The sequence below is a fragment of the Calliopsis andreniformis genome, unplaced genomic scaffold (genome assembly GCF_051401765.1).
Source record: "Calliopsis andreniformis isolate RMS-2024a unplaced genomic scaffold, iyCalAndr_principal scaffold0001, whole genome shotgun sequence".
Lineage (NCBI taxonomy): Eukaryota > Metazoa > Arthropoda > Insecta > Hymenoptera > Andrenidae > Calliopsis > Calliopsis andreniformis.
In genome coordinates, this window is record NW_027480422.1 from 24,626,374 (window position 1) to 24,652,507 (window position 26,134).

Sequence of the window (26,134 nt, forward strand, 5' to 3'; positions counted from 1 at the left end):
ACTTTCACACTGGTTGCAGTTATTCCTGTTATACGCTGGAAAAACTGTTGCATTTTTATTGTATTTTATGCTCCTGGCGTTGTATTCAAAGTCCCTAACTATTCGATCTGGTAGACCAACACCCCTGAGCGACGCCTAGGTCGCCCGGACCTATGACCATCACTTTCACTCTGGTTGCAATTATTCCTGTTATACGATGGAAAAGCTGTTGTACTTTTATTGTATTTTATGCTTCTGGCGTTGACTTCTAAGGCCGTAGCTATTCGATGTAGTGGAGCAACGCCCAAGAGTGAAACCTAGGTTGCCCGGAACGTAGAAATGACCATTACTTTCACACTGGTCGCAATTATTCCTTTTATACGATGGAAAAACTGTTGTATTTTTATTGTATTTTATGCTTCTGGCGTTGACTTCTAAGTCCCTAGCTATTCGATCTGGTGGAGCAACGCCCTATAGCGAAACCTAGGTTGCCCGGAACGTTGAAATGACCTGTACTTTCACACTGGTTGCAATTATTCCTGTTATACGATGAAAAAACTGTTGCATTTTTATTGTATTTTATGCTTCTGGCGTTAAATTCTATGTACCGAACTATGCGATCTGGAGGAGCAACGCCCTACAGTTAAACCTATGCTGCCCGGAACGTAGAAATGACCTTTACTTTCACACTGTTTGCAAATATACATCATATACGATGGAAAAGCTGTTGTATTTATATTGTATTTTATGCTTCGGGCGTTGACTTCTTAGGCCCTAACTATTCGATCTGGTGGAGCAACGCTCTTGAGTGAAGCCTAGGTTGCTCGGAACGTAGAAATGCCCATTACTTTCACCCTGGTTGTAATTATACCTGTTATACGATGGAATAACTGTTGTATTAATTTTGTATTTTATGCTTCGGGCTATGACTTCTAAGGCCCTAGCTATTCGATTTGGTGGAGCAACGACCTAGAGTGAAGCCTAGGCTGCCCGTAACGTAGAAATGACCATATCTTTCACACTGGTTGCAATTATTCGTTTTATACGATGGAGAAACTGTTGTATTAATTTTGTATTTTATGCTTCGTGCGTTGACTGCTAAGGCCCTAACTATTCGATCTGGTGGACCATCGCCCTAGAGTGAAGACTAGGTTGCCCGGAACGTAGAAATGACCATAACTTCCACACTGGTTGCAATTATTCCTGTTATACGATGGAAAAACTGTTGCATTTTTATTGTATTTTATGCTTCTGGTGTTGTATTCATAGTCCCTAACTATTCGATCTGGTGGAGCAACGCCCTGGAGTTAAGCCTGGGTTGCCCGGAACGTAGAAATGACCATAACTTTCACACTGGTTGCAATTATTCATTTTATACGATGGAAAAGCTGTTGTATTTATATTGTATTTTATGCTTCTGGAATTGACTTCTATGGCCGTAGCTATTCGATGTGGTGGAGCAACGCCCAAGAGTGAAACCTAGGTTGCCCGGAACGTAGAAATGACCATTACTTTCACACTGGTTGCAATTATTCCTTTTATACGATGGAAAAACTGTTGCATTTTTATTGCATTTTATGCTTCTGGCGTTGACTTCTAAGTCCCTAGCTATTCGATCTGTTGGAGCAACGCCCTAGAGCGAAACCTAGGTTGCCCGGAATATAGAAATGACCTGTACTTTCACACTGGTTGCAATTATTCCTTTTATACGATGGAAAAACTGTTGTATTTTTATTGTATTTTATGCTTCTGGCGTTGACTTCTAAGTCCCTAGCTATTCGATCTGGCGGAGCAACGCCCTAGAGCGAAACCTAGGTTGCCCGGAATGTAGAAATGACCTGTACTTTCACACTGGTTGCAGTTATTCCTGTTATACGCTGGAAAAACTGTTGCATTTTTATTGTATTTTATGCTTCTGGCGTTGACTTCTAAGTCCCTAGCTATTCGATCTGGTGGAGCAACGCCCTAGAGCGAAACCTGGGTTGCCCGGAACGTAGAAATGACCAGTACTTTCACACTGGTTGCAGTTATTCCTGTTATACGCTGGAAAAACTGTTGCATTTTTATTGTATTTTATGCTCCTGGCGTTGTATTCAAAGTCCCTAACTATTCGATCTGGTAGACCAACACCCCTGAGCGACGCCTAGGTCGCCCGGACCTATGACCATCACTTTCACTCTGGTTGCAATTATTCCTGTTATACGATGGAAAAGCTGTTGTACTTTTATTGTATTTTATGCTTCTGGCGTTGACTTCTAAGGCCGTAGCTATTCGATGTAGTGGAGCAACGCCCAAGAGTGAAACCTAGGTTGCCCGGAACGTAGAAATGACCATTACTTTCACACTGGTCGCAATTATTCCTTTTATACGATGGAAAAACTGTTGTATTTTTATTGTATTTTATGCTTCTGGCGTTGACTTCTAAGTCCCTAGCTATTCGATCTGGTGGAGCAACGCCCTATAGCGAAACCTAGGTTGCCCGGAACGTTGAAATGACCTGTACTTTCACACTGGTTGCAATTATTCCTATTATACGATGAAAAAACTGTTGCATTTTTATTGTATTTTATGCTTCTGGCGTTAAATTCTATGTACCGAACTATGCGATCTGGAGGAGCAACGCCCTACAGTTAAACCTATGCTGCCCGGAACGTAGAAATGACCTTTACTTTCACACTGTTTGCAAATATACATCATATACGATGGAAAAGCTGTTGTATTTATATTGTATTTTATGCTTCGGGCGTTGACTTCTTAGGCCCTAACTATTCGATCTGGTGGAGCAACGCTCTTGAGTGAAGCCTAGGTTGCTCGGAACGTAGAAATGCCCATTACTTTCACCCTGGTTGTAATTATACCTGTTATACGATGGAATAACTGTTGTATTAATTTTGTATTTTATGCTTCGGGCTATGACTTCTAAGGCCCTAGCTATTCGATTTGGTGGAGCAACGACCTAGAGTGAAGCCTAGGCTGCCCGTAACGTAGAAATGACCATATCTTTCACACTGGTTGCAATTATTCGTTTTATACGATGGAGAAACTGTTGTATTAATTTTGTATTTTATGCTTCGTGCGTTGACTGCTAAGGCCCTAACTATTCGATCTGGTGGACCATCGCCCTAGAGTGAAGACTAGGTTGCCCGGAACGTAGAAATGACCATAACTTCCACACTGGTTGCAATTATTCCTGTTATACGATGGAAAAACTGTTGCATTTTTATTGTATTTTATGCTTCTGGTGTTGTATTCATAGTCCCTAACTATTCGATCTGGTGGAGCAACGCCCTGGAGTTAAGCCTAGGTTGCCCGGAACGTAGAAATGACCATAACTTTCACACTGGTTGCAATTATTCCTTTTATACGATGGAAAAACTGTTGTATTTTTATTGTGTTTTATGCTTCTGGCGTTGACTTCTAAGTCGCTAGCTATTCGATCTGGTGGAGCAACGCCCTACAGCGAAACCTAGGTTGCCCGGAACGTAGAAATGACCTGTACTTTCACACTGGTTGTAATTATTCCTGTTATGCGATGGAAAAACTGTTGCATTTTTATTGTATTTTATGCTTCTGGCGTTAAATTTTAAGTCCCTAGCTATGCGATCTGGTGGAGCAACGCCCTACAGTTAAGCCTAGGTTGCCCGGAACCTAGAAATGACGTTTACTTTCACACTGTTTGCAAATATACATTATATACCATGGAAAAGCTGTTGTATTCATATTGTATTTTATGCTTCTGACGTTGACTTCCCAGGCCCTAACTATTCGATCTGGTGGAACAACGCCCTAGAGTGAAGCCTGGGTTGCCCGGAACGTAGAAATGACCATAACTTTCACACTGGTTGCAATTATTTGTTTCATACAATGGAAAAACTGTTCTATTTATTTTGTATTTTACGCTTCGCGCGTTGACTTCTAAGGCCCTAACTATTCGATCTGGTGGAGCATCGCTCTTGAGTGAAGCCTAGGTTGCCCGAAACGTAGAAATGACCATTACTTTCACACTGGTTGCAATTATTCTTTTTATACGATGGAAAGACTGTTGTATTTTTATTGTATTTTATGCGTCTGGAGTTGTTTTCTAAGGCCCTAACTACTCGACCTGGTGGAGCAACGCCCTAGAGTGAAGCCTAGGTTGCTCGGAACGTAGAAATGCCCATTACTTTCACCCTGGTTGTAATTACACCTGTTATACGATGGAATAACTGTTGTATTAATTTTGTATTTTATGCTTCGGGCTATGACTTCTAAGGCCCTAGCTATTCGATTTGGTGGAGCAACGACCTAGAGTGAAGCCTAGGTTGCCCGTAACGTAGAAAAGACCATATCTTTCACACTGGTTGCAATTATTCGTTTTATACGATGGAGAAACTGTTGTATTAATTTTGTATTTTATGCTTCGTGCGTTGACTTCTAAGGCCCTAACTATTCGATCTGGTGGACCATCGCCCTAGAGTGAAGACTAGGTTGCCCGGAACGTAGAAATGACCATAACTTTCACACTGGTTGCAATTATTCCTGTTATACGATGGAAAAACTGTTGCATTTTTATTGTATTTTATGCTTGTGGTGTTGTATTCATAGTCCCTAACTATTCGATCTGGTGGAGCAACGCCCTGGAGTTAAGCCTAGGTTGCCCGGAACGTAGAAATGACCATAACTTTCACACTGGTTGCAATTATTCCTTTTATACGATGGAAAAACTGTTGTATTTTTATTGTGTTTTATGCTTCTGCCGCTGACTTCTAAGGCCCTAACTATTCGATCTGGTGGAGGAACACCCTAGAGTGAAGCCTAGGTTGCCCGGAACGTAGAAATGACCTGTACTTTCACACTGGTTGCAATTATTCCTGTTATACGATGGAAAAACTGTTGCATTTTTATTGTATTTTATGCTTCAGGCGTTAAATTCTAAGTACCGACCTATGCGATATGGAGGAGCAACGCCCTACAGTTAAGCCTATGTTGCCCGGAACGTAGAAATGACCTTTACTTTCACACTGTTTGCAAATATACATCATATACGATGGAAAAGCTGTAGTATTTGTATTGTATTTTATGCTTCTGGCGTTGACTTCTTAGGCCCTAACTATTCGATCTGGTGGAGCACCGCCCTAGAGTGAAGCCTAGGTTGCCCGGAACGTAGAAATGACCAGTTCTTTCACACTGGTTGCAGTTATTCCTCTTATACGGTGGAAAAACTGTCGCATTTTTATTGTATTTTATGCTTCTGGCGTTGACTTGTAAATCCCTAGCTATTCGATCTGGTGGAGCAAGGCCCTAGAGCGAAACCTAGGTTGCCCGGAATATAGAAATGACCTGTACTTTCACACTGGTTGCAATTATTCCTTTTATACGATGGAAAAACTGTTGTATTTTTATTGTATTTTATGCTTCTGGCGTTGACTTCTAAGTCCCTAGCTATTCGATCTGGCGGAGCAACGCCCTAGAGCGAAACCTAGGTTGCCCGGAATGTAGAAATGACCTGTACTTTCACACTGGTTGCAGTTATTCCTGTTATACGCTGGAAAAACTGTTGCATTTTTATTGTATTTTATGCTTCTGGCGTTGACTTCTAAGTCCCTAGCTATTCGATCTGGTGGAGCAACGCCCTAGAGCGAAACCTGGGTTGCCCGGAACGTAGAAATGACCAGTACTTTCACACTGGTTGCAGTTATTCCTGTTATACGCTGGAAAAACTGTTGCATTTTTATTGTATTTTATGCTCCTGGCGTTGTATTCAAAGTCCCTAACTATTCGATCTGGTAGACCAACACCCCTGAGCGACGCCTAGGTCGCCCGGACCTATGACCATCACTTTCACTCTGGTTGCAATTATTCCTGTTATACGATGGAAAAGCTGTTGTACTTTTATTGTATTTTATGCTTCTGGCGTTGACTTCTAAGGCCGTAGCTATTCGATGTAGTGGAGCAACGCCCAAGAGTGAAACCTAGGTTGCCCGGAACGTAGAAATGACCATTACTTTCACACTGGTCGCAATTATTCCTTTTATACGATGGAAAAACTGTTGTATTTTTATTGTATTTTATGCTTCTGGCGTTGACTTCTAAGTCCCTAGCTATTCGATCTGGTGGAGCAACGCCCTATAGCGAAACCTAGGTTGCCCGGAACGTTGAAATGACCTGTACTTTCACACTGGTTGCAATTATTCCTGTTATACGATGAAAAAACTGTTGCATTTTTATTGTATTTTATGCTTCTGGCGTTAAATTCTATGTACCGAACTATGCGATCTGGAGGAGCAACGCCCTACAGTTAAACCTATGCTGCCCGGAACGTAGAAATGACCTTTACTTTCACACTGTTTGCAAATATACATCATATACGATGGAAAAGCTGTTGTATTTATATTGTATTTTATGCTTCGGGCGTTGACTTCTTAGGCCCTAACTATTCGATCTGGTGGAGCAACGCTCTTGAGTGAAGCCTAGGTTGCTCGGAACGTAGAAATGCCCATTACTTTCACCCTGGTTGTAATTATACCTGTTATACGATGGAATAACTGTTGTATTAATTTTGTATTTTATGCTTCGGGCTATGACTTCTAAGGCCCTAGCTATTCGATTTGGTGGAGCAACGACCTAGAGTGAAGCCTAGGCTGCCCGTAACGTAGAAATGACCATATCTTTCACACTGGTTGCAATTATTCGTTTTATACGATGGAGAAACTGTTGTATTAATTTTGTATTTTATGCTTCGTGCGTTGACTGCTAAGGCCCTAACTATTCGATCTGGTGGACCATCGCCCTAGAGTGAAGACTAGGTTGCCCGGAACGTAGAAATGACCATAACTTCCACACTGGTTGCAATTATTCCTGTTATACGATGGAAAAACTGTTGCATTTTTATTGTATTTTATGCTTCTGGTGTTGTATTCATAGTCCCTAACTATTCGATCTGGTGGAGCAACGCCCTGGAGTTAAGCCTAGGTTGCCCGGAACGTAGAAATGACCATAACTTTCACACTGGTTGCAATTATTCCTTTTATACGATGGAAAAACTGTTGTATTTTTATTGTGTTTTATGCTTCTGGCGTTGACTTCTAAGTCGCTAGCTATTCGATCTGGTGGAGCAACGCCCTACAGCGAAACCTAGGTTGCCCGGAACGTAGAAATGACCTGTACTTTCACACTGGTTGTAATTATTCCTGTTATGCGATGGAAAAACTGTTGCATTTTTATTGTATTTTATGCTTCTGGCGTTAAATTTTAAGTCCCTAGCTATGCGATCTGGTGGAGCAACGCCCTACAGTTAAGCCTAGGTTGCCCGGAACCTAGAAATGACGTTTACTTTCACACTGTTTGCAAATATACATTATATACCATGGAAAAGCTGTTGTATTCATATTGTATTTTATGCTTCTGACGTTGACTTCCCAGGCCCTAACTATTCGATCTGGTGGAACAACGCCCTAGAGTGAAGCCTGGGTTGCCCGGAACGTAGAAATGACCATAACTTTCACACTGGTTGCAATTATTCATTTTATACGATGGAAAAGCTGTTGTATTTATATTGTATTTTATGCTTCTGGAATTGACTTCTATGGCCGTAGCTATTCGATGTGGTGGAGCAACGCCCAAGAGTGAAACCTAGGTTGCCCGGAACGTAGAAATGACCATTACTTTCACACTGGTTGCAATTATTCCTTTTATACGATGGAAAAACTGTTGCATTTTTATTGCATTTTATGCTTCTGGCGTTGACTTCTAAGTCCCTAGCTATTCGATCTGTTGGAGCAACGCCCTAGAGCGAAACCTAGGTTGCCCGGAATATAGAAATGACCTGTACTTTCACACTGGTTGCAATTATTCCTTTTATACGATGGAAAAACTGTTGTATTTTTATTGTATTTTATGCTTCTGGCGTTGACTTCTAAGTCCCTAGCTATTCGATCTGGCGGAGCAACGCCCTAGAGCGAAACCTAGGTTGCCCGGAATGTAGAAATGACCTGTACTTTCACACTGGTTGCAGTTATTCCTGTTATACGCTGGAAAAACTGTTGCATTTTTATTGTATTTTATGCTTCTGGCGTTGACTTCTAAGTCCCTAGCTATTCGATCTGGTGGAGCAACGCCCTAGAGCGAAACCTGGGTTGCCCGGAACGTAGAAATGACCAGTACTTTCACACTGGTTGCAGTTATTCCTGTTATACGCTGGAAAAACTGTTGCATTTTTATTGTATTTTATGCTCCTGGCGTTGTATTCAAAGTCCCTAACTATTCGATCTGGTAGACCAACACCCCTGAGCGACGCCTAGGTCGCCCGGACCTATGACCATCACTTTCACTCTGGTTGCAATTATTCCTGTTATACGATGGAAAAGCTGTTGTACTTTTATTGTATTTTATGCTTCTGGCGTTGACTTCTAAGGCCGTAGCTATTCGATGTAGTGGAGCAACGCCCAAGAGTGAAACCTAGGTTGCCCGGAACGTAGAAATGACCATTACTTTCACACTGGTCGCAATTATTCCTTTTATACGATGGAAAAACTGTTGTATTTTTATTGTATTTTATGCTTCTGGCGTTGACTTCTAAGTCCCTAGCTATTCGATCTGGTGGAGCAACGCCCTATAGCGAAACCTAGGTTGCCCGGAACGTTGAAATGACCTGTACTTTCACACTGGTTGCAATTATTCCTGTTATACGATGAAAAAACTGTTGCATTTTTATTGTATTTTATGCTTCTGGCGTTAAATTCTATGTACCGAACTATGCGATCTGGAGGAGCAACGCCCTACAGTTAAACCTATGCTGCCCGGAACGTAGAAATGACCTTTACTTTCACACTGTTTGCAAATATACATCATATACGATGGAAAAGCTGTTGTATTTATATTGTATTTTATGCTTCGGGCGTTGACTTCTTAGGCCCTAACTATTCGATCTGGTGGAGCAACGCTCTTGAGTGAAGCCTAGGTTGCTCGGAACGTAGAAATGCCCATTACTTTCACCCTGGTTGTAATTATACCTGTTATACGATGGAATAACTGTTGTATTAATTTTGTATTTTATGCTTCGGGCTATGACTTCTAAGGCCCTAGCTATTCGATTTGGTGGAGCAACGACCTAGAGTGAAGCCTAGGCTGCCCGTAACGTAGAAATGACCATATCTTTCACACTGGTTGCAATTATTCGTTTTATACGATGGAGAAACTGTTGTATTAATTTTGTATTTTATGCTTCGTGCGTTGACTGCTAAGGCCCTAACTATTCGATCTGGTGGACCATCGCCCTAGAGTGAAGACTAGGTTGCCCGGAACGTAGAAATGACCATAACTTCCACACTGGTTGCAATTATTCCTGTTATACGATGGAAAAACTGTTGCATTTTTATTGTATTTTATGCTTCTGGTGTTGTATTCATAGTCCCTAACTATTCGATCTGGTGGAGCAACGCCCTGGAGTTAAGCCTGGGTTGCCCGGAACGTAGAAATGACCATAACTTTCACACTGGTTGCAATTATTCATTTTATACGATGGAAAAGCTGTTGTATTTATATTGTATTTTATGCTTCTGGAATTGACTTCTATGGCCGTAGCTATTCGATGTGGTGGAGCAACGCCCAAGAGTGAAACCTAGGTTGCCCGGAACGTAGAAATGACCATTACTTTCACACTGGTTGCAATTATTCCTTTTATACGATGGAAAAACTGTTGCATTTTTATTGCATTTTATGCTTCTGGCGTTGACTTCTAAGTCCCTAGCTATTCGATCTGTTGGAGCAACGCCCTAGAGCGAAACCTAGGTTGCCCGGAATATAGAAATGACCTGTACTTTCACACTGGTTGCAATTATTCCTTTTATACGATGGAAAAACTGTTGTATTTTTATTGTATTTTATGCTTCTGGCGTTGACTTCTAAGTCCCTAGCTATTCGATCTGGCGGAGCAACGCCCTAGAGCGAAACCTAGGTTGCCCGGAATGTAGAAATGACCTGTACTTTCACACTGGTTGCAGTTATTCCTGTTATACGCTGGAAAAACTGTTGCATTTTTATTGTATTTTATGCTTCTGGCGTTGACTTCTAAGTCCCTAGCTATTCGATCTGGTGGAGCAACGCCCTAGAGCGAAACCTGGGTTGCCCGGAACGTAGAAATGACCAGTACTTTCACACTGGTTGCAGTTATTCCTGTTATACGCTGGAAAAACTGTTGCATTTTTATTGTATTTTATGCTCCTGGCGTTGTATTCAAAGTCCCTAACTATTCGATCTGGTAGACCAACACCCCTGAGCGACGCCTAGGTCGCCCGGACCTATGACCATCACTTTCACTCTGGTTGCAATTATTCCTGTTATACGATGGAAAAGCTGTTGTACTTTTATTGTATTTTATGCTTCTGGCGTTGACTTCTAAGGCCGTAGCTATTCGATGTAGTGGAGCAACGCCCAAGAGTGAAACCTAGGTTGCCCGGAACGTAGAAATGACCATTACTTTCACACTGGTCGCAATTATTCCTTTTATACGATGGAAAAACTGTTGTATTTTTATTGTATTTTATGCTTCTGGCGTTGACTTCTAAGTCCCTAGCTATTCGATCTGGTGGAGCAACGCCCTATAGCGAAACCTAGGTTGCCCGGAACGTTGAAATGACCTGTACTTTCACACTGGTTGCAATTATTCCTGTTATACGATGAAAAAACTGTTGCATTTTTATTGTATTTTATGCTTCTGGCGTTAAATTCTATGTACCGAACTATGCGATCTGGAGGAGCAACGCCCTACAGTTAAACCTATGCTGCCCGGAACGTAGAAATGACCTTTACTTTCACACTGTTTGCAAATATACATCATATACGATGGAAAAGCTGTTGTATTTATATTGTATTTTATGCTTCGGGCGTTGACTTCTTAGGCCCTAACTATTCGATCTGGTGGAGCAACGCTCTTGAGTGAAGCCTAGGTTGCTCGGAACGTAGAAATGCCCATTACTTTCACCCTGGTTGTAATTATACCTGTTATACGATGGAATAACTGTTGTATTAATTTTGTATTTTATGCTTCGGGCTATGACTTCTAAGGCCCTAGCTATTCGATTTGGTGGAGCAACGACCTAGAGTGAAGCCTAGGCTGCCCGTAACGTAGAAATGACCATATCTTTCACACTGGTTGCAATTATTCGTTTTATACGATGGAGAAACTGTTGTATTAATTTTGTATTTTATGCTTCGTGCGTTGACTGCTAAGGCCCTAACTATTCGATCTGGTGGACCATCGCCCTAGAGTGAAGACTAGGTTGCCCGGAACGTAGAAATGACCATAACTTCCACACTGGTTGCAATTATTCCTGTTATACGATGGAAAAACTGTTGCATTTTTATTGTATTTTATGCTTCTGGTGTTGTATTCATAGTCCCTAACTATTCGATCTGGTGGAGCAACGCCCTGGAGTTAAGCCTAGGTTGCCCGGAACGTAGAAATGACCATAACTTTCACACTGGTTGCAATTATTCCTTTTATACGATGGAAAAACTGTTGTATTTTTATTGTGTTTTATGCTTCTGGCGTTGACTTCTAAGTCGCTAGCTATTCGATCTGGTGGAGCAACGCCCTACAGCGAAACCTAGGTTGCCCGGAACGTAGAAATGACCTGTACTTTCACACTGGTTGTAATTATTCCTGTTATGCGATGGAAAAACTGTTGCATTTTTATTGTATTTTATGCTTCTGGCGTTAAATTTTAAGTCCCTAGCTATGCGATCTGGTGGAGCAACGCCCTACAGTTAAGCCTAGGTTGCCCGGAACCTAGAAATGACGTTTACTTTCACACTGTTTGCAAATATACATTATATACCATGGAAAAGCTGTTGTATTCATATTGTATTTTATGCTTCTGACGTTGACTTCCCAGGCCCTAACTATTCGATCTGGTGGAACAACGCCCTAGAGTGAAGCCTGGGTTGCCCGGAACGTAGAAATGACCATAACTTTCACACTGGTTGCAATTATTTGTTTCATACAATGGAAAAACTGTTCTATTTATTTTGTATTTTACGCTTCGCGCGTTGACTTCTAAGGCCCTAACTATTCGATCTGGTGGAGCATCGCTCTTGAGTGAAGCCTAGGTTGCCCGAAACGTAGAAATGACCATTACTTTCACACTGGTTGCAATTATTCTTTTTATACGATGGAAAGACTGTTGTATTTTTATTGTATTTTATGCGTCTGGAGTTGTTTTCTAAGGCCCTAACTACTCGACCTGGTGGAGCAACGCCCTAGAGTGAAGCCTAGGTTGCTCGGAACGTAGAAATGCCCATTACTTTCACCCTGGTTGTAATTACACCTGTTATACGATGGAATAACTGTTGTATTAATTTTGTATTTTATGCTTCGGGCTATGACTTCTAAGGCCCTAGCTATTCGATTTGGTGGAGCAACGACCTAGAGTGAAGCCTAGGTTGCCCGTAACGTAGAAAAGACCATATCTTTCACACTGGTTGCAATTATTCGTTTTATACGATGGAGAAACTGTTGTATTAATTTTGTATTTTATGCTTCGTGCGTTGACTTCTAAGGCCCTAACTATTCGATCTGGTGGACCATCGCCCTAGAGTGAAGACTAGGTTGCCCGGAACGTAGAAATGACCATAACTTTCACACTGGTTGCAATTATTCCTGTTATACGATGGAAAAACTGTTGCATTTTTATTGTATTTTATGCTTGTGGTGTTGTATTCATAGTCCCTAACTATTCGATCTGGTGGAGCAACGCCCTGGAGTTAAGCCTAGGTTGCCCGGAACGTAGAAATGACCATAACTTTCACACTGGTTGCAATTATTCCTTTTATACGATGGAAAAACTGTTGTATTTTTATTGTGTTTTATGCTTCTGCCGCTGACTTCTAAGGCCCTAACTATTCGATCTGGTGGAGGAACACCCTAGAGTGAAGCCTAGGTTGCCCGGAACGTAGAAATGACCTGTACTTTCACACTGGTTGCAATTATTCCTGTTATACGATGGAAAAACTGTTGCATTTTTATTGTATTTTATGCTTCAGGCGTTAAATTCTAAGTACCGACCTATGCGATATGGAGGAGCAACGCCCTACAGTTAAGCCTATGTTGCCCGGAACGTAGAAATGACCTTTACTTTCACACTGTTTGCAAATATACATCATATACGATGGAAAAGCTGTAGTATTTGTATTGTATTTTATGCTTCTGGCGTTGACTTCTTAGGCCCTAACTATTCGATCTGGTGGAGCACCGCCCTAGAGTGAAGCCTAGGTTGCCCGGAACGTAGAAATGACCAGTTCTTTCACACTGGTTGCAGTTATTCCTCTTATACGGTGGAAAAACTGTCGCATTTTTATTGTATTTTATGCTTCTGGCGTTGACTTGTAAATCCCTAGCTATTCGATCTGGTGGAGCAAGGCCCTAGAGCGAAGCCTAGGTTACCAGGAACATAGAAATGACCAGTACTTTCACGCGGGTTGCAGCCTTCCTGTTATACGATGGAAAAACCGTTGCATTTTTATTGTATTTTTTGCTTCTGGTGTTGTATTCAAAGTACCTGGCTCTTCGATCTGGTGGAGCAACGCCCTACAGTTAAGCCTAGGTTGTCCGGAACGTAGAAATGACCTTTACCTTCACACTGTTTGCGAATATACATTATATACGATGGAAAAGCTGTAGTATTTGTATTGTATTTTATGCTTCTGGCATTGACTTCTTAGGCCCTAACTATTCGATCTGGTGGAGCACCGCCCTGTAGTGAAGCCTAGGTTGCCCGGAACGTGGAATAGACTATTACCTTCACACTGGTTGCAATTATTCCTGTTATACGATGGAAAAACTGTTGCATCTTTACTGTATTTTATGCTTCTGGCGTTAAATTCTATGTCCCTAGCTATGAGATCTGTTGGAGCAACGCCCTACAGTTAAGCCTAGGTTGCCCTGAACGTAGACATGACCTTTATTTCACACTGTTTGCAATTATTCCTTTTATACGATATAAAAACTGTTGTATTTTTATTGTATTTTATGCTTCTGGCGTTGGCTTCTGAGGCCCTAACTATTCGATCTGGTGGAGCAACGCCCTAGAGCGAAACCTAGGTTGCCCGGAACGTAGAAATGACCATAACTTTCACACTGGTTGCAATTATTCCTGTTATACGATGGAAAAACTATTGTATTTAGTTTGTATTTTATGCTTCTGGCGTTGACTTCTTAGGCCCTAACTATTCGATCTGGTGGACCAACGCCCCAGAGCGAAGCCTAGGTCGGCCGGACCTATGACCATCACTTTCACTCTGGTTGCAATTATTCCTGTTATACGATGGAAAAACTGTTGCATTTTTGTTGTATTTCATGCTTCTGGCGTTGTATTCAAAGTCCCTAACTATTCGATCTGGTAGAGCAACGCCCTGGAGTTAAGCCTAGGTTGCCCGGAACGTAGAAATGACCATAACTTTCACACTGTTCGCAATCATTCATTTTATACGATGGAAAAGCTGTTGTATTTATATTGTATTTTATGCTTCTGGAATTGACTTCTATGGCCGTAGCTATTCGATGTGGTGGAGCAACGCCCAAGAGTGAAACCTAGGTTGCCCGGAACGTAGAAATGACCATTACTTTCACACTGGTTGCAATTATTCCTTTTATACGATGGAAAAACTGTTGCATTTTTATTGTATTTTATGCTTCTGGCGTTGACTTCTAAGTCCCTAGCTATTCGATCTGTTGGAGCAACGCCCAAGAGCGAAACCTAGGTTGCCCGGAATACAGAAATGACCTGTACTTTCACACTGGTTGCAATTATTCCTTTTATACGATGGAAAAACTGTTGTATTTTTATTGTATTTTATGCTTCTGGCGTTGACTTCTAAGTCCCTAGCTATTCGATCTGGTGGAGCAACGCCCTAGAGCGAAACCTAGGTTGCCCGGAATGTAGAAATGACCAGTACTTTCACACTGGTTGCAGTTATTCCTGTTATACGCTGGAAAAACTGTTGCATTTTTATTGTATTTTATGCTCCTGGCGTTGTATTCAAAGTCCCTAACTATTCGATCTGGTAGACCAACACCCCTGAGCGACGCCTAGGTCGCCCGGACCTATGACCATCACTTTCACTCTGGTTGCAATTATTCCTGTTATACGATGGAAAAGCTGTTGTATTTTTATTGTATTTTATGCTTCTGGCGTTGACTTCTAAGTCCCTAGCTATTCGATGTGGTGGAGCAACGCCCTAAAGCGAAACCTAGGTTGCCCGGAACGTTGAAATGACCTGTACTTTCACACTGGTTGCAAGTATTCCTGTTATACGATGGAAAAACTGTTGCATTTTTATTGTATTTTATGCTTCTGGCGTTAAATTCTATGTACCGAACTATGCGATCTGGAGGAGCAACGCCCTACAGTTAAGCCTATGCTGCCCGGAACGTAGAAATGACCTTTACTTTCACACTGTTTGCAAATATACATCATATACGATGGAGAAGCTGTTGTATTTATATTGTATTTTATGCTGCGGGCGTTGACTCCTTAGGCCCTAACTATTCGATCTGGTGGAGCACCGCCCTAGAGTCAAGCCTAGGTTGCCCGGAACGTAGAAATGACCAGTACTTTCACTCTGGTTGCAGTTGTTCCTGTTATACAATGGAGAAACTGTTGCATTTTTAATGTATTTTATGCTTCTGCCGTTGTACTCAAAGTCCCTAACTATTCGATCTGGTGGAGCAACGCCCTGGAGTTAAGCCTAGGTTGCCCGGAACGTAGAAATGACCATAACTTTCACACTGGTTGCAATTATTCCTTTTATACGATGGAAAAACTGTTGTATTTTTATTGTGTTTTATGCTTCTGGCGTTGACTTCTAAGTCGCTAGCTATTCGATCTGGTGGAGCAACGCCCTACAGCGAAACCTAGGTTGCCCGGAACGTAAAAATTACCTGTACTTTCACACTGGTTGCAATTATTCCTGTTATGCGATGGAAAAACTGTTGCATTTTTATTGTATTTTATGCTTATGGCGTTAAATTTTGAGTGCCTAGCTATGCGATCTGGTGGAGCAACGCTCTTGAGTGAAGCCTAGATTGCCCGAAACGTAGAAATGACCATTACTTTGACACTGGTTGCATTTATTCTTTTTATACGATGGAAAAGCTGTTTTTTTTTTATTGTATTTTATGCGTCTGGAGTTGTTTTCTAAGGCCCTAACTACTCGACCTGGTGGAGCTACGCCCTAGAGTGAAGCCTAGATTGCTCGGAACGTAGAAATGCCCATTACTTTCACCCTGGTTGTAATTACACCTGTTATACGATGGAATAACTGTTGTATTAATTTTGTATTTTATGCTTCGGGCTATGACTTCTACGGCCCTAGTTATTCGATTTGGTGGAGCAACGACCTAGAGTGAAGCCTAGGTTGCCCGTAATGTAGAAATGACCATATCTTTCACACTCGTTGCAATTATTCGTTTTCTACGATGGAAAAACTGTTGCATTTTTATTGTATTTTATGCTTCTGGCGTTAAATTCTATGTACCGAACTATGCGATCTGGAGGAGCAACGCCCTACAGTTAAGCCTATGTTGCCCGGAACGTAGAAATGACCTTTACTTTCACACTGTTTGCAAATATACATCATATACGATGGAAAAGCTGTTGTATTTATATTGTATTTTATGCTTCTGGCGTTGACTTCTTAGGCCCTAACTATTCGATCTGGTGGAGTACCGCCCTAGAGTGAAGCCTAGGTTGCCCGGAACGTAGAAATCACCAGTACTTTCACTCTGGTTGCAGTTATTCCTGTTACACAATGGAGAAACTGTTGCATTTTTAATGTATTTTATGCTTCTGCCGTTGTACTCAAAGTCCCTAACTATTCGATCTAGCGGAGCAACGCCCTGGAGTTAGGCCTAGGTTGCCCGGAAGGTAGAAATGACCATAACTTTCACACTGTTTGCAATCATTCATTTTATACGTTGGAAATGCTGTTGTATCTATATTGTATTTTATGCTTCTGGAGTTGACTCCTAAGGCCGTAGCTATTCGATGTGGTGGAGCAACGCCCTAGAGTGAAACCTAGGTTGCCCGGAACGTAGAAATGACCATTACTTTCACACTGGTTGCAATTATTCCTGTTATACGATGGAAAAACTGTTGCATTTTTATTGTATTTTATGCTTGTGGGGTTGACTTCTAAGTCCCTAGCTATTCGATCTGGTGGAGCAAGGCCCTAGAGCGAAGCCTAGGTTGCCCGGAACGTAGAAATGACCTGTACTTTCACACTGGTTGCAATTATTCCTGTTATACTATAGAAAAACTGTTGCATTTTTATTGTATTTTATGCTTCTGACGTTAAATTTTAAGTCCCTAGGTATGCGATCTGGTGGAGCAACGCCCTACAGTTAAGCCTAGAATGCCCGGAACCTAGAAATGACCTTTACTTTCACACTGTTTGCAAATATACATTATATACGATGGAAAAGCTGTTGTATTTATATTGTATTTTATGCTTCTGGCGTTGTCTTCTTAGGCCCTAACTATTCGATCTGGTGTAGCAATGCTCTAGAGTAAAGCCTAGGTTGCCCGGAACGTAGAAATGACCATTACCTTCACACTGCTTGCAATTATACATTTTATACGATGGAAACACTGTTATAATTATGTTGCATTTTCTTCTCCTGGCGTTGAATTCTAAGTCCCTAGCTGTTCGATCTGGTGGAGCAACGCCCTAGAGTGAAGCCTAGGTTACCAGGAACATAGAAATGACCAGTACTTTCACACTGGTTTCAGCTTTCCTGTTATACGATGGAAAAACTGTTGCATTTTTATTGTATTTTGTGCTTCTGGTGTTGTATTCAAAGTCCCTAACCATTCGATCTGGTGGAGCAAGGCCCTGGAGTTAAGCCTAGGTTGCCCGGAACGTAGAAGTGACCATAACTTTCACACTGGTTGCAATTATTCCTTCTATACGATGGAAAAACTGTTGTATTTTTATTGTGTTTTATGCTTCTGGCGTTGACTTCTTAGTCGCTAGCTATTCGATCTGGTGGAGCAACGCCCTACAGCGAAACCTAGGCTGCCCGGAACGTAGAAATGACCTGTACTTTCACACATTTTGCAATTATTCCTGTTACACTATAGAAAAACTGTTGCATTTTTATTGTATTTTATGCTTCTGGCGTTGACTTCTAAGTCCCTAGCTATTCGATCTGGTGGAGCAACTCCCTACAGCGAAACCTAGGTTGCCCGTAACGTAGAAATGACCTGTACTTTCACACTGGCTACAATTATTCCTGTTATACGATGGAAAAACTGTTGCATTTTTATTATATTTTATGCTTGTGGGGTTGACTTCTAAGTCCCTAGCTATTCGATCTGGTGGAACAAGGCCCTAGAGCGAAGCCTAGGTTGCCCGGAACGTAGAAATGACCTGTACTTTCACACATTTTGCAATTATTCCTGTTATACTATAGAAAAACTGATGCATTTTTATTGTATTTTATGCTTCTGGCGTTAAATTTTAAGTCCCTAGCTATGCGATCTGGTGGAGCAACGCCCTACAGCTAAGCCTAGGTTGCCCGGAACCTAGAAATGACCTTTACTTTCACACTGTTTGCAAATATACATTATATACGATGGAAAAACTGTTCTATTTATTTTGTATTTTATGCTTCACGCGTTGACTTCTAAGGGCCTAGCTATTCGATCTGGTTGAGCAACGCCCTAGAGTGAAGCCTAGGTTGCCCGCAACGTAGAAATGACCGTTACTTTCACAATGTTTGCAATCATTCATTGTATACGATGGAAAAGCTCTTCTATTTATTTTGTATTTTATGCTTCACGCGTTGACTTCTAAGGGCCTTGCAATACGATCTGGTGGAGCAACGCCCTAGAGTGAAGCCTAGGTGGCCTGGAACGTAGAAATGACCGTTACTTTCACAATGTTTGCAATCATTCATTGTATACGATGGAAAAACTCTTGTATTTATATTGTATTTTATGCTTCTGGCGTTGACTTCTAAAGCCGTAGCTATTCGATGTTGTGGAGCAACGCCCTAGAGTGAAGCCTATGTTGCACGGAACGTAGAAATGACCATAATCTTCACACTGGTTGCAATTATTCGTTTTATGCAATGGAAAAACTGTTCTATTAATTTTGTATTTTATGCTTCTGGCGTTGAATTCTAAGTCCCTAACTATTCGATCTGGTGGAGCAACGCCCTAAAGATAGGGCAAGGTTGCCCGGAACGTAGAAATGACCATCACTTTCACACTGGTTGCAATTACTCATGCTATACGATGGAAAAACTTTTGCATTTTTATTGTATTTTCTGCTTATGGCATAGACTTCTATGGTCCTAGCTAGGCGATCTGATGGGGCAACATCCAAGAGTGAAGCCTATGTTGCCCGGGATGTAGAAATAACCATTACCTTCACGCTTGTTGCAATTATTCCTGTTATACGAAGGAAAAACTGCTGTATTTTTATTGTATTTTATGTTTCGGGCGTTGACTTCTAAGGCCCTAGCTATTCGATCTGTTGGAGCAATTCCTCAGAGTTGAGTCTAGGATTCCTGAATGTAGAAATGGCCATTACTTTCACACTGGTTGTAATTATTCCTGGTATACGATGGAACAACGGTTGTATATTTATTTTATTTTATGCTTCTGGCGTTGACTTCTTAGGCCCTATCCATTCGATCTGGTGGAGCAACGCCCTAAAGATAGGCCAAGGTTGTCCGGAACGTAGGAATGACCATCACTTTCACACTGGTTGCAATTACTGATGCTATACGATGGAAAAACTGTTGTAATTTTATTGTATTTTATGCTTCTGGCGTCCACTTCTTAGGCCCTAACTATTCGATTTGGTGGAGCAACGCCCTAGAGTCAAGCCCAGGTTGCCCGGAACGTAGAAATGACCTGTACTTTCACACTGGTTGCAATTATTCCTGTTATACGATGGAAAAACTGTTGCATTTTTATTGTATTTTATGCTTCAGGCGTTAAATTCTAAGTACCGACCTATGCGATATGGAGGAGCAACGCCCTACAGTTAAGCCTATGTTGCCCGGAACGTAGAAATGACCTTTACTTTCACACTGTTTGCAAATATACATCATATACGATGGAAAAGCTGTAGTATTTGTATTGTATTTTATGCTTCTGGCGTTGACTTCTTAGGCCCTAACTATTCGATCTGGTGGAGCACCGCCCTAGAGTGAAGCCTAGGTTGCCCGGAACGTAGAAATGACCATTACTTTCACACTGGTTGCAATTATTCTTTTTATACGATGGAAAGACTGTTGTATTTTTATTGTATTTTATGCGTCTGGAGTTGTTTTCTAAGGCCCTAACTACTCGACCTGGTGGAGCAACGCCCTAGAGTGAAGCCTAGGTTGCTCGGAACGTAGAAATGCCCATTACTTTCACCCTGGTTGTAATTACACCTGTTATACGATGGAATAACTGTTGTATTAATTTTGTATTTTATGCTTCGGGCTATGACTTCTAAGGCCCTAGCTATTCGATTTGGTGGAGCAACGACCTAGAGTGAAGCCTAGGTTGCCCGTAACGTAGAAAAGACCATATCTTTCACACTGGTTGCAATTATTCGTTTTATACGATGGAGAAACTGTTGTATTAATTTTGTATTTTATGCTTCGTGCGTTGACTTCTAAGGCCCTAACTATTCGATCTGGTGGACCATCGCCCTAGAGTGAAGACTAGGTTGCCCGGAACGTAGAAATGACCATAACTTTCACACTGGTTGCAATTATTCCTGTTATACGATGGAAAAACTGTTGCATTTTTATTGTATTTTATGCTTGTGGTGTTGTATTCATAGTCCCTAACTATTCGATCTGGTGGAGCAACGCCCTGGAGTTAAGCCTAGGTTGCCCGGAACGTAGAAATGACCATAACTTTCACACTGGTTGCAATTATTCCTTTTATACGATGGAAAAACTGTTGTATTTTTATTGTGTTTTATGCTTCTGCCGCTGACTTCTAAGGCCCTAACTATTCGATCTGGTGGAGGAACACCCTAGAGTGAAGCCTAGGTTGCCCGGAACGTAGAAATGACCTGTACTTTCACACTGGTTGCAATTATTCCTGTTATACGATGGAAAAACTGTTGCATTTTTATTGTATTTTATGCTTCAGGCGTTAAATTCTAAGTACCGACCTATGCGATATGGAGGAGCAACGCCCTACAGTTAAGCCTATGTTGCCCGGAACGTAGAAATGACCTTTACTTTCACACTGTTTGCAAATATACATCATATACGATGGAAAAGCTGTAGTATTTGTATTGTATTTTATGCTTCTGGCGTTGACTTCTTAGGCCCTAACTATTCGATCTGGTGGAGCACCGCCCTAGAGTGAAGCCTAGGTTGCCCGGAACGTAGAAATGACCAGTTCTTTCACACTGGTTGCAGTTATTCCTCTTATACGGTGGAAAAACTGTCGCATTTTTATTGTATTTTATGCTTCTGGCGTTGACTTGTAAATCCCTAGCTATTCGATCTGGTGGAGCAAGGCCCTAGAGCGAAGCCTAGGTTACCAGGAACATAGAAATGACCAGTACTTTCACGCGGGTTGCAGCCTTCCTGTTATACGATGGAAAAACCGTTGCATTTTTATTGTATTTTTTGCTTCTGGTGTTGTATTCAAAGTACCTGGCTCTTCGATCTGGTGGAGCAACGCCCTACAGTTAAGCCTAGGTTGTCCGGAACGTAGAAATGACCTTTACCTTCACACTGTTTGCGAATATACATTATATACGATGGAAAAGCTGTAGTATTTGTATTGTATTTTATGCTTCTGGCGTTGACTTCTTAGGCCCTAACTATTCGATCTGGTGGAGCACCGCCCTGTAGTGAAGCCTAGGTTGCCCGGAACGTGGAATAGACCATTACCTTCACACTGGTTGCAATTATTCCTGTTATACGATGGAAAAACTGTTGCATCTTTACTGTATTTTATGCTTCTGGCGTTAAATTCTATGTCCCTAGCTATGAGATCTGTTGGAGCAACGCCCTACAGTTAAGCCTAGGTTGCCCTGAACGTAGACATGACCTTTATTTCACACTGTTTGCAATTATTCCTTTTATACGATATAAAAACTGTTGTATTTTTTTTGTATTTTATGCTTCTGGCGTTGGCTTCTGAGGCCCTAACTATTCGATCTGGTGGAGCAACGCCCTAGAGCGAAACCTAGGTTGCCCGGAACGTAGAAATGACCATAACTTTCACACTGGTTGCAATTATTCCTGTTATACGATGGAAAAACTATTGTATTTAGTTTGTATTTTATGCTTCTGGCGTTGACTTCTTAGGCCCTAACTATTCGATCTGGTGGACCAACACCCCAGAGCGAAGCCTAGGTCGGCCGGACCTATGACCATCACTTTCACTCTGGTTGCAATTATTCCTGTTATACGATGGAAAAACTGTTGCATTTTTGTTGTATTTCATGCTTCTGGCGTTGTATTCAAAGTCCCTAACTATTCGATCTGGTAGAGCAACGCCCTGGAGTTAAGCCTAGGTTGCCCGGAACGTAGAAATGACCATAACTTTCACACTGTTCGCAATCATTCATTTTATACGATGGAAAAGCTGTTGTATTTATATTGTATTTTATGCTTCTGGAATTGACTTCTATGGCCGTAGCTATTCGATGTGGTGGAGCAACGCCCAAGAGTGAAACCTAGGTTGCCCGGAACGTAGAAATGACCATTACTTTCACACTGGTTGCAATTATTCCTTTTATACGATGGAAAAACTGTTGCATTTTTATTGTATTTTATGCTTCTGGCGTTGACTTCTAAGTCCCTAGCTATTCGATCTGTTGGAGCAACGCCCAAGAGCGAAACCTAGGTTGCCCGGAATACAGAAATGACCTGTACTTTCACACTGGTTGCAATTATTCCTTTTATACGATGGAAAAACTGTTGTATTTTTATTGTATTTTATGCTTCTGGCGTTGACTTCTAAGTCCCTAGCTATTCGATCTGGTGGAGCAACGCCCTAGAGCGAAACCTAGGTTGCCCGGAATGTAGAAATGACCAGTACTTTCACACTGGTTGCAGTTATTCCTGTTATACGCTGGAAAAACTGTTGCATTTTTATTGTATTTTATGCTCCTGGCGTTGTATTCAAAGTCCCTAACTATTCGATCTGGTAGACCAACACCCCTGAGCGACGCCTAGGTCGCCCGGACCTATGACCATCACTTTCACTCTGGTTGCAATTATTCCTGTTATACGATGGAAAAGCTGTTGTATTTTTATTGTATTTTATGCTTCTGGCGTTGACTTCTAAGTCCCTAGCTATTCGATGTGGTGGAGCAACGCCCTAAAGCGAAACCTAGGTTGCCCGGAACGTTGAAATGACCTGTACTTTCACACTGGTTGCAAGTATTCCTGTTATACGATGGAAAAACTGTTGCATTTTTATTGTATTTTATGCTTCTGGCGTTAAATTCTATGTACCGAACTATGCGATCTGGAGGAGCAACGCCCTACAGTTAAGCCTATGCTGCCCGGAACGTAGAAATGACCTTTACTTTCACACTGTTTGCAAATATACATCATATACGATGGAGAAGCTGTTGTATTTATATTGTATTTTATGCTGCGGGCGTTGACTCCTTAGGCCCTAACTATTCGATCTGGTGGAGCACCGCCCTAGAGTCAAGCCTAGGTTGCCCGGAACGTAGAAATGACGAGTACTTTCACTCTGGTTGCAGTTGTTCCTGTTATACAATGGAGAAACTGTTGCATTTTTAATGTATTTTATGCTTCTGCCGTTGTACTCAAAGTCCCTAACTATTCGATCTGGTGGAGCAACGCCCTGGAGTTAAGCCTAGGTTGCCCGGAACGTAGAAATGACCATAACTTTCACACTGGTTGCAATTATTCCTTTTATACGATGAAAAAACTGTTGTATTTTTATTGTGTTTTATGCTTCTGGCGTTGACTTCTAAGTCGCTAGCTATTCGATCTGGTGGAGCAACGCCCTACAGCGAAACCTAGGTTGCCCGGAACGTAAAAATTACCTGTACTTTCACACTGGTTGCAATTATTCCTGTTATGCGATGGAAAAACTGTTGCATTTTTATTGTATTTTATGCTTATGGCGTTAAATTTTGAGTGCCTAGCTATGCGATCTGGTGGAGCAACGCTCTTGAGTGAAGCCTAGATTGCCCGAAACGTAGAAATGACCATTACTTTGACACTGGTTGCATTTATTCTTTTTATACGATGGAAAAGCTGTTTTTTTTTTATTGTATTTTATGCGTCTGGAGTTGTTTTCTAAGGCCCTAACTACTCGACCTGGTGGAGCTACGCCCTAGAGTGAAGCCTAGATTGCTCGGAACGTAGAAATGCCCATTACTTTCACCCTGGTTGTAATTACACCTGTTATACGATGGAATAACTGTTGTATTAATTTTGTATTTTATGCTTCGGGCTATGACTTCTACGGCCCTAGTTATTCGATTTGGTGGAGCAACGACCTAGAGTGAAGCCTAGGTTGCCCGTAATGTAGAAATGACCATATCTTTCACACTGGTTGCAATTATTCGTTTTCTACGATGGAAAAACTGTTGCATTTTTATTGTATTTTATGCTTCTGGCGTTAAATTCTATGTACCGAACTATGCGATCTGGAGGAGCAACGCCCTACAGTTAAGCCTATGTTGCCCGGAACGTAGAAATGACCTTTACTTTCACACTGTTTGCAAATATACATCATATACGATGGAAAAGCTGTTGTATTTATATTGTATTTTATGCTTCTGGCGTTGACTTCTTAGGCCCTAACTATTCGATCTGGTGGAGTACCGCCCTAGAGTGAAGCCTAGGTTGCCCGGAACGTAGAAATCACCAGTACTTTCACTCTGGTTGCAGTTATTCCTGTTACACAATGGAGAAACTGTTGCATTTTTAATGTATTTTATGCTTCTGCCGTTGTACTCAAAGTCCCTAACTATTCGATCTAGCGGAGCAACGCCCTGGAGTTAGGCCTAGGTTGCCCGGAAGGTAGAAATGACCATAACTTTCACACTGTTTGCAATCATTCATTTTATACGTTGGAAATGCTGTTGTATCTATATTGTATTTTATGCTTCTGGAGTTGACTCCTAAGGCCGTAGCTATTCGATGTGGTGGAGCAACGCCCTAGAGTGAAACCTAGGTTGCCCGGAACGTAGAAATGACCATTACTTTCACACTGGTTGCAATTATTCCTGTTATACGATGGAAAAACTGTTGCATTTTTATTGTATTTTATGCTTGTGGGGTTGACTTCTAAGTCCCTAGCTATTCGATCTGGTGGAGCAAGGCCCTAGAGCGAAGCCTAGGTTGCCCGGAACGTAGAAATGACCTGTACTTTCACACTGGTTGCAATTATTCCTGTTATACTATAGAAAAACTGTTGCATTTTTATTGTATTTTATGCTTCTGACGTTAAATTTTAAGTCCCTAGGTATGCGATCTGGTGGAGCAACGCCCTACAGTTAAGCCTAGAATGCCCGGAACCTAGAAATGACCTTTACTTTCACACTGTTTGCAAATATACATTATATACGATGGAAAAGCTGTTGTATTTATATTGTATTTTATGCTTCTGGCGTTGTCTTCTTAGGCCCTAACTATTCGATCTGGTGTAGCAATGCTCTAGAGTAAAGCCTAGGTTGCCCGGAACGTAGAAATGACCATTACCTTCACACTGCTTGCAATTATACATTTTATACGATGGAAACACTGTTATAATTATGTTGCATTTTCTTCTCCTGGCGTTGAATTCTAAGTCCCTAGCTGTTCGATCTGGTGGAGCAACGCCCTAGAGTGAAGCCTAGGTTACCAGGAACATAGAAATGACCAGTACTTTCACACTGGTTTCAGCTTTCCTGTTATACGATGGAAAAACTGTTGCATTTTTATTGTATTTTGTGCTTCTGGTGTTGTATTCAAAGTCCCTAACCATTCGATCTGGTGGAGCAAGGCCCTGGAGTTAAGCCTAGGTTGCCCGGAACGTAGAAGTGACCATAACTTTCACACTGGTTGCAATTATTCCTTCTATACGATGGAAAAACTGTTGTATTTTTATTGTGTTTTATGCTTCTGGCGTTGACTTCTTAGTCGCTAGCTATTCGATCTGGTGGAGCAACGCCC